Consider the following 8699-nt stretch of genomic DNA (forward strand, 5'->3'; position numbering starts at 1 on the left):
ATTGAGAGATATGGGGGCAGAGCAGTGAGAAGTTGTGCATGCCTGGGAAGGCAGCCATGGCATAGCGAGATGACCTCCTTGCTGGGCAGTAGGCAATTGCCAGCTGGTGGCCTGGAAGGCAAATAATTACCTTTGAATTTTGAGTTTGGAAAAAAGCTGGAAGTTCCTCAGCAGTAGGCTACCTGTAATTCTGTGCAATTTGCTCTGAGCCATGCTTTCCAGCAGCAGCTCCTGACTGATGGCCATAATCTTGGTCTTGCAGTTTGGAAGCACTGCTTAACACTGAGTCATCACAAGCAACGCATACATGTGAGTGCATAGGAGGGATCCAGGAATCAGGAAGGATTCAGTGTTTCTTTTAGGTCTCTGAGTTTTTGGCAATTAGTAATACAGGATACAACTATGAAAAAGTAAATATTTGCCTTGAACCAAAGAGAAAAATTCCAACCCAAGTAAAATTCCAGGTCAAAGAAATACAGCAGGAGTGCCAGCATATTCTGACTTTGATTCAGAAGAAACCATAGACACATATTTTGCTCAAAATTTGTCTGAATATAAGAAAATATTTTAATATGCTGAGAAAACTTTTGCCATTTGTCCCCCTGATGAGTCTGTATTTCACTGTAAACTCTAATTGTGAAAACATAGCTGTGTGATGCATATTCCTTTCTCTTAGATCGTGAGTCAGTCAGAGAAACAGACAGACAGACCACACAGTCACATCAGCAGAGAAGAACTCAACAAAAGAAACAAACACATCTGTGCCTCTCTGAAATGAAAATGCCAGCAAATGTCACCAATGTGCACCAAACTCCCACCAGGAACCCCCCGACATGGAGGGCTAAAGGCTGCTGCCATCTCCATGTTGCAGAGGGCTGCTCCACTTCACAGTGGCACTGTGTTTTGCTGTGGTCAAGCAGGAAACCTGGTAAAGCTGGAGGATTTGTTGCAGGACGGTGCTCGGGCAGTGGTGCCCTCACACCTCTCCAAAGCAGAGCCCGGAATCTTGTGTTAGGACAACTTTGGTTTCCTTTTTCAATTCTTGTTAGGGTTTCTTGGGAATGCTTTTCAAATAGTGGTGTTGCAGTTTTCTGGACTTTAAATTTATTTTTTTTAAAGTTAGATTTTTAAACAATAAATTCTACAGCTATTGAGTCATTTCAAAATGCATCAAACTATTTGTGCAACACAACCCGCCTTGAGAGTGTCTCCTTTTGTTGTTTTAGAAGAACTATTCCTCTTAAGGAAGGCAGTGAGAAGAAACATGGTTTGGCATTCTTTTCTCAATGCTGTAAAGGTAACCTCTCCATCATTTCATGCACAATATAGTCCTGTAACATCAACCTTGTATCATCATAAGCAAAGATTTAATTTATTTCATTTGTCACCTCGTGCCCCAGGACACTTAAGTTACATGATGAAGCTATTTTCTGCCCACAGAACAGGCTTTCTCCTTTCTTGATTGCATTTTCTTAGAATATTAATATACAAAGAAGATTTGATGATTTTTCCTCTCTTGAATGAGCTGCTATAACAAATTCAGTCTAGCATTACCCCTGTAAGTCTCTCTGAGAAGCAATTACAGAAGTCTGTAAAAAATTCATTATACATGTTGCATAAGAGATGAGGCTTAGAAGACTAAATGTGTGAACTTGTTGGGGGCAGCTGTAGGAGTCTGCGACTGATGAAGAAATCTTTGTCTAATTAAATTTGTCAACAAGAAAATAAAGCTAAGCATGTTAGCATTTGCGTAAACATTTCTGTAATGGAAAATGACTTAGTTGATATAAAGTTGATAGTAATTAGGTAAATGTTAAGACTTTAAGGCATTTTTCATGTGTTAACAGCTCCACTAAAAAGTATTAATGACTATTAGGGACAATAATACATATCTAAAAACATATGAACATGAGCAATGACACGTAAGGTTTTTCAGACCTTTCTAGACCATGAGATTACACTCATAATTAGACTGCATTATATGGTTGCGTAGGGCACTGAACACAGCCTAACCATGGCGGCATGTCAGCCTTCTGTGGACCACTTTCCATGAATAAGCAGCAGCTCATGCAGGACTTCTGGTAGACTTCCTCCAGTACAACCAGAAATCATAACCAGTTCAGGTAGCTCCATATGGCACCATGCCACATGGATCAGGCTAAAGGTTGCTTCTTGGTAAGAAAAACTTTGCAAACTTTAAACACAGTACAGATGGGAGACCCTACAGAGAGGCCGCAGGCAGGGAGAACCACATAGCCATAGTCTCAAATGTGAGATAAAATATTTGATGTCTCCAACTGTGAGAAAGAAGGCATTGAGGAGGGCTTCAGTAGACATTCTGAGTGGGTTTTTTAGCCATGTTAATTTAAGGTGATGGCTGGTTATCCACACGGAGCCATCAGAGAAACAGGACAAGAATTAAGCTGGGACCAAAAGGCATGGGGAGCAGAAAGTGGATCTGTGAGCTGTTGGTGCACAGATGTGAGATGAGTTTGTGCTTACAGGCGAGATACAGTTCGAACGGAGAGGACAAGAGAACATCAGATCAACTTCTGCAGGGAGGAAGGATATAATCTTCAAAAAAAAAAATTGCATGTCACTATGGGTAAGTTAATATTCTTTGATAATACACAGCATTAAGTAGGGTATCTTTGTGTATCATTGCTTTTTCTATGGAGACACTGCTTGGAAATGAGAATAGCAGTCAAAACAAAGAAGTATTTGTGCTGTTTACAGCAAAAAGGGTCTTTGCAATTTCCTACATGCGTCATTTCTGCATAGTAGATTTTGAGCATCCTGACTCATATTTGGCTAGTATATGGTCTCTCTAGTGTTCAGGAAACTTGTCTCTTTTCTGTGATGGTGGTTCTTAAGTGAATATTTTTCTCAATAATCTAGTTAATCTGATCTGATGATATCTTCTTGCAGACTAAGTGACTTGGATGCAGTTCTTACTGACAGTTCTATTCTGTCAGAATGAAGAATGTTAAGAAATGCCATTTTTTTTCTTGGATTGCTTGATCTTCAATTCTCTCCAGCTAAATTATTGCTCATGCATTTTAAATATTTACAGGGAGTCAGACTTTTCTCAGTAGTGCCCACTGACAGGACAAGAGGCAATGGGCAAAAATTAAAACATATGATATTCCATCTGAACACACAAACCCCACTTTTTACTGTGAGTGTGGTCAAACACTAGCACAGGTTACCCAGAGAGACTGTGGAGTCTCCATTCACAGAGATATTAAAAACCCTACTGGACAAGGTCACGGATAACCTGATCTAAATGACCCAGCTTGAGCAGGGGGATTGGACTATATGATCTCAAGAAGTCCCTTCCAGCCTAAGCCATCCTGTGAATCTGTGAGATTTCATCTGAAACCTTGCTACTATGCTGTAACATGCTGACTTTTACACTTACCCCCACATCTTTAGTATCTCAGGAAGAGTGAGCAGTTTCTAGAGACACATGTTGATATAATGCTGGGAAAGCTGTGTCTGTATGACATTTTTTGGGTAATTTCCTTTGAGTTGTTTTCCTCCACATCTGGGAGATTTGGAAGAGATATTGTTGGATAGTCCACTGGGATCTAAGCTGCTTGGTCATCACTAGATGTGTGGTAATATTCCCTCCTAGGGGCTAAATCTCTTGTGACATCAGTAAGTGGCCATGCACTGTTCCGAATGAGTTGTCATTTTGCTGGTTTTGTTCAATTTTAGGTCTAGTCCCGTTCTTTCTTCTAGCAGATAGCAGAAGGTTCAGGTTATTATCTGCCAGAGGTTTTGCTTTTGGAGTAACTCAAGCTTGATTTCACTTGTGTATGCTTGCCTCTTTAGAACAAAATGCACACTTTACCCCTTGCTTTTAGTTAATGTCTCATAAGTTTTTATTACTATTTATTTATCAACCCTGAGAGCTCTTATATTTGTTCTTTTCAGTGAAAGGCATATCCTGTTGCTGCTTAGGAATGTGAAAATGGATATGTTTCCTCCCCTGATCTTATTTTCTTCTTTAAAATTTTTAGCTTCTGCATTTACCACCCTGCAGAAGCTGACTAATTGCTGGGCATGTGTTCTGGTTTTGGCAGGGATAGAGTTACCTAGTAGCTGGTACAGTGCTGGGTTTTGGATTTAGGATGGGAACAAAATTGATAACACACCGATGTTTTAGTTGTTGCTAGGTAGTGCTTACATTAGTCAAGGACTTTTCAGCTTCCCATGCTCTGGGACTTCCCATGCTTCCCATGCAGCTGAGAAGGCTGGAGGTGCACAAGAAGCTGGGAGGGGGCACAGCCAGGACAGCTGACCCAAACTGGCCAATGGGATATTCCATACCATGTGACGTCATGCTCAGTATATAAAGCTGGTGGAAGAAGAAGGAAGGGGGAACGTTCGGAGTGATGGCGTTTGTCTTCCCAAGTAACCGTTACGTGTGACAGAGCCCTGCTTTCCTGGGGATGGCTGAACACCTGCCTGCCGATGGGAAGTAGTGAATGAATTCCTTGGTTTGCTTTGCTTGCGTGCGTGGCTTTTGCTTTACCTGTTAAACTGTTCTTTGTATCTCAACCCACGAGTTTTCTCACTTTTACTCTTCTGATTCTCTCCCCCATCCCACTGGGGGGGAGTGAGTGAGTGGCTGTGTGGGGCTTAGTTGCCGGCTGAGGTTAAACCACGACAGCATGTTCTGGTGCATGAGAGTTCACAGGGAGTGCATATTTCAGGCTTTCTTCCTACCCTCAAATTACCTTTCTTTCAAGCACTTTTTGAAAGTCAAGATCTTTCCATTCCTATGTGTTACTCTAGATATAACCATTTGGTTCTGCATCCTCTGCTTGGAAGTCATGTATTGGTTAAGTAGCCCTGGCTGAAGGACCATGCCCACCTCACAAAATTTAGAGCATAGAAAAGACTAGGAACAATGGAGACCCTCACACAAGGTACTGAACTGCACAACCAAGTTTAACCAATATCTGCAAGTGCAGGGATTAGGACATTGCTTTGCCATGCTGTGAGCTTTGAGGCAGAAAGATGACAAGGAGAAAACAGGCAGAACTTCTTAGACAGAGAACGTGCTGCCATGGCAGTCCAAGGATTGCTGAGTAAGCAAAATGCCCACTGCCTTCCTACCACCTTCTGGGAAAGTTGGACTTGTGTATATTATCTACAAAAAACGTAAGGCCATGCAGAGTAGACCATGATTTTCTTTTCCAGTGCAAATCACCCTGCAAGGTCCCCAGAACTAGGCTAAAAATTTTAGGGTTACACTTTGGCTCTGCAGAAATTTTTGTAGCTTGTAGTATTTTATTAAATACTACCATACTGCCATATCAGCCTTTCTAAATAATGTCACAGATCTTTTAAATAAGTCTCCAGACAGAGAGAATAAAAGATAATCTAGCACATTATCCTGGCACCGTCCTCACTTTAAAGCTACCAAGGCCAGATTCAGCCCTCCTGAGACACCAGACTGAGGTGCTTGAGCACAGTGCCCTGTCCCCACAAAATCCCTCCAGACAAGCAGAGAGAAACATTCCTGGAGCAACTGGTACCTCGGTGACCCTCTACCCTGGGATGTTCTATGACTTGACCAGTAGCAAGGTAAAAGTGTGAGCTGATTGCTAAATGTTCTTGTATCTATTTTATGCAGTATGGTTTAATACTTTTTTAAAGGAAGATATTCAGTGGAACTTGAATTGGAAATCTCTCTGATTTACCTTGCACTTTTAAGCCCTTTTGAAATTGACTGCTAGTCATCTGGAAAGTCCTGAATGTACGATTGGAACATGTTAAGAGAGGACATGTGGAGCTATTCACATGAATGAGGGTGCTCGACACCTGCTGTGCCTCTTTCTTCAGAAGGTGAAGAATAAACAGGAGACATGGGGTGAAAGGAACCAAACCCCTGACCTTGCAGGACTCTCAGCGGTTGCTATCACAGACTTTGCTACTCATGGGCACAGGCACAATTTACTACACTATGCTGGCTGGCCACGTGGACTGAGAGTCTTCCTGAAGTTGGACTACATTGCCAATACAAATCATTCAACCCTGAAATCATGGCTCAGGCCTAAATATAATATATTGAAATGCTTCTAGAAATGTCATGAAATGATCCTGCAGCGCAGTGCCTGTGAGAATTGAAGACGAACTTCTGCTGATGCCTTCTACTCCTGTGTCTCCATGTTTTCTAAATACCATGCGTTTGTTTTACTTTCTGTGCATGGGTTTTGTTGTGGGGTCTTTAGTGTGGTTTTGGAGTGTTTTTTTTGGGAGGAGTTGTGTGGTGTTTTTTTTTTATTAAGAATGACAAATGGATGGTATCATTTTGTATCATTCAATTTACTGTTCCGTTTACCCTAAGACACAATTTTTTTTGCTGTACCTCATGAGTACAACGCAAACTTTTCAGCATGAGGCTGGCTGAACACTGGGGCAGGTGGCCCAGACACTGCAAAACCTCCATTCCTGTGAATTTTCAAAACTCACCTGGGCTAATTCCTGAGCAACCTGGTCTAGCTTACAAGCTAGTTGGACTGCATGGCCTCCAGAGGTCCTTTTTACCTTAATCTTTCTCTGAGTCTGTGCTCTCAAGCTGTTCTCTGTAGTCATGAGCACCGCTCCAATAATGAAAATCGAGTCTTATGATTCCAGGATCTGGTTCTTAAATTAAAAAAAAATACAGCGAACATTGTGGGAATTAAAAAAATAATAATAAAAAAAAATTCCAGCTACTGTCTATAGTGTTTGTTCTTTGTAAATAGAAACTACAATTCTGTGCATAAACTTGTTTTATCAGATAACATCAAGAAAATAAACACTGTACTTAAATACCTGTATTTTCCTGAGTTTGATTTGCCCAGCAAATACCAGAATATTTGATAAAACTATTATTAGTTTTGACTCACTAGTTCATTCCAGTAGAAAAGTAATCATAATATACCAAGTAGTACATGACTCATTCCTTGTTTAGATTCAGATTTTTTCTGGTTTTGTTCATATCAGTTTCAGAAATTTCTTAGAGGCTGTCATTGGCTCAGGTTTTCGTGTTTTTATCTCCTTAAATGAGCATTAACAGTTATGAAAACTAAGCCTGCAAAAAATTTGTCTTACAGTAAGAAACAAATAGAAACTCTGTGTAGGACATGCAATTATAATGCTTAGGATTATCTTGCAAGGTTTGCAAACTTTAAACAGTATTTGCATGTTGATAATTCTAGCACAAATATTTTAACAAATGTTTGTGTAAAGGTGTTTCTGGAAGTTTGGACTGTTTAAAGGCATGGCTAAAGATAGAACTGAGTTTCTCTTCATTGCAGGGTAAGACTGGTCTGACACTGAAACACAAGCTGTGATCTACCACAGCCTGAGACACAAAATGGGACACAGGAAGAATTTAAATGCCTAAAGTCGAGAGTGCAAAATGGAAAACACCTGTCACCTTACCCTTGAGGTACTTCAAGCTCTGTTAGACCCTCACTTTTACCGAAGACCCTCCGCAAGCACTGGGAGTGCTGCTTCTGTGCAGACCTCCCCGTTGTCCCAGGCTTAGCTGCACTTGGCAGCTGTGGGCTGAACTCATGCTTAACCTTCATCTTGATCCAGAGACAAGATGTTCTCTTAGCCAAATGCCCCAAGACGTGCAGACTGATTAGGGTACATATACCACACTTAACACACACTGAGAGTCTCAGCTTCTCACAGATTATAGGTAGGATGGCAACTTTTTAAAGCTGAAAGAATGATCATGGGAAATTTTGTCTTCTGACTGTTTTCATATAAGATGTCTATTATTGCTAAGTAAGCTGGATCTGGGGAACAAGTACACCCCACTCATTCTCTCCCAAATGAAACTGATGTAAATTAGAACCATGGTCCTTCATTGCCGTCTTTTGGGAGTCTGATGAATCTTTCCCTCTTTGCACAGACATATGGCTTCAACAGGAGGTACAGAGAGCAATCTCTATCAAGTTCTCAAATGGTCGAATAAATATTTTTCTGGGGAAAGAGGAGTTTTGCCTTCCCTTGGAGGAGGGGAAAGTAAATCCACATTTATGACTCCCCGAGCTACTGCTCTAAAAACTGAACTGCTGTTTTAAACATCATGACAAGGAGAGGGAGAGTGGGGTCAAGTGGTGCACTTGCTGTTTTTTTAAGAAGTGCCTCCTGCTCAGCTCAGACCTTCTACTGAACATCCATTTGAGATGAGGTGTTCCCCTTCAGCTCTGTCTCAGGGGTCTTGGGAATTGGATTTATAATTATCCTGTTCTCAGTGTTTCCCTAATTGCTAGCTCTGAGCAGGCACTTGCTGACTTTCTCTTCTGCTGGCTGCCAGTGTCAGGTCCCATCCTACTGTGCCCAGCACCATGGGGTGTCCAGCTCATGGCACGCAGAAAGAACAGGACAGGAAAGGGTCATGGCAATGTCTTTTACCATTTCTGTTCAGTTTTATCAAAGCATAAGAACACAGAGCACCTGGCAATCATGTTTGTGAAGACCACTGCTTTTCTTTCCGGCACTTTGTAACAGAAATATTTTACTGCAATCCTGGGGAAGGCACACACTCTCTGAGGGATGCAGTCATGCTGTTAATTGATGATAACGTTAGTGCACACCCAAGGCATTTGTTCACCTGTCATGGTTTAACCCCAGCCAGCGACTAAACACCACACAACTGTTGGCTCACTCCCCCCCCGCGGTGG

Source organism: Pygoscelis adeliae, unplaced genomic scaffold (genome assembly GCF_000699105.1).
Source record: "Pygoscelis adeliae isolate BGI_AS28 unplaced genomic scaffold, ASM69910v1 Scaffold16, whole genome shotgun sequence".
Lineage (NCBI taxonomy): Eukaryota > Metazoa > Chordata > Aves > Sphenisciformes > Spheniscidae > Pygoscelis > Pygoscelis adeliae.